The following is a 1521-nucleotide window of genomic DNA, read 5'->3' on the forward strand; positions in this document are numbered from 1 at the left end:
GTTGCAGTTTTGGTTTATCTCTATAGTATGATTGCACTCAGCTGCTCTCGTTTTAATTATTTTAAACTTGTTATTTATTAAATCTTTTAACCTAAAGAAAGTTATTTACTTGGAAAACTTATTAAATAGGAAAATCACTAGATTGTTCACTGTTGGCTTTCCTAGCAAGGGTGCTGGGTGCCATTACGACCTATAATAGAATTGGATCATGATACCATTGGTATTGGAGGTCCATGCCTTGGCCAACCAGTTTGTTAGATTGGATATTTCTGAGCTAAGACGAGTTTTTACTTGTGTGGTCTCCCAGTCTTCTCTTTATGATCGTAGCAGGGAGCGTCAATATGAAGACCCCCATCTGATCGTCCTTAAGGACATGGTTCAGCATGCTGATGCTAAGGAGATCACTATTGTGGACGATGGTTCATTGAGGATGCAGAGCAGACTATGTATGCCCAATGTAGATGGATTGCATTAGTTGATTCTTTAAGAGGCTCACGGTTTGTGGTACTCCATTCTCTAGGACACCAAGTCTGCGCATAGTCAACCATACGAACCAGAAATCGAGAAACAATTGCGATATTTGAGGAATGAAAGAAATCTCCCTGAGAATATAGTGAAGGTTGGGCAATCCTAACCAAAGAAAATATGGCTGGAGATGATAATAATGTGAGTTTGGCTCTGAGGGAGGAAACCCAACTAAGAGAGAAAGCTACAAGGGATGCTGAGGAAGCAGCCCTTAGAGATGCACAAATTGCTTATGAGGATGAGAGGGCTCGAATAATGGCTCACAATCAGTCTTTGGATGTAGAACAGTTCGAAAACATAGCTCCTGGTGCTGGTAGACCACTTGGCGATTATGCTAGACAGGTCTACAACCAAGGTTATCATGTGCGAGACCATCTCCAGTTGCAACCAATAATTTCGAATTAAAGCAAGGGTTGCTTCAAACCCTTCAAAATCGTTGTGTCTTTAGAAGAAAGCAGAACGAAGATCCAACAATCATCTAATAGACTTCGAGGAGATAATGAACAACTTTCAATATAATGATATGTCACAAGATGCAGTTTACTTGAGGGTATTCCCCTTTACACTCAAAGATGATGCAAAGCACTAGCTTCAAAACTTGTCCAAGGATCAATTAGAACATGGGAGGAGATGACCAGAAAATTTCTTGCTAAATATTTCTCATAAGCTAAGATGGGCAAGTTTAGAAGAGAAATCCATAACTTCTGCCAGAACGAGACTGAAACTCTATTTGAAGCATGGGAAAGGTTTAAGGAGATAGTGTGAAAATGTCAACATAGAAAATTGAACTCTGGATGCTACTGTAGGAGTTTTGGAATGGTTTGACACCGTCCTCACACAGAACATTGAGCAATGCAGCTGGAGGTCCATTGATGAAAAAGACTCCATAGGAGATAGTCACTCTTCTATATGAGTTATTTGAAGATGCAAATCAGTAGCCCTCTGAGATTGCTGAAAGAAGAAGATCAACTGGTGTTCACCAGGTTGATACTAATA

At 40.0% G+C, this 1521-nt stretch overlaps 1 non-coding gene across 1 annotated transcript; it reads right to left on the reverse strand.

Annotated features, from left to right (window-relative positions):
• Window positions 1-1203: 1203 nt before the first annotated feature.
• Window positions 1204-1310, reverse strand: LOC142179646 (small nucleolar RNA R71). Its single transcript, XR_012708191.1, has one exon. It is a non-coding gene; the product is annotated as a small nucleolar RNA R71 (small nucleolar RNA).
• Window positions 1311-1521: the final 211 nt, after the last annotated feature.

This window comes from Nicotiana tabacum, chromosome 3 (assembly GCF_000715075.1).
Source record: "Nicotiana tabacum cultivar K326 chromosome 3, ASM71507v2, whole genome shotgun sequence".
NCBI classification, from domain to species: domain Eukaryota; kingdom Viridiplantae; phylum Streptophyta; class Magnoliopsida; order Solanales; family Solanaceae; genus Nicotiana; species Nicotiana tabacum.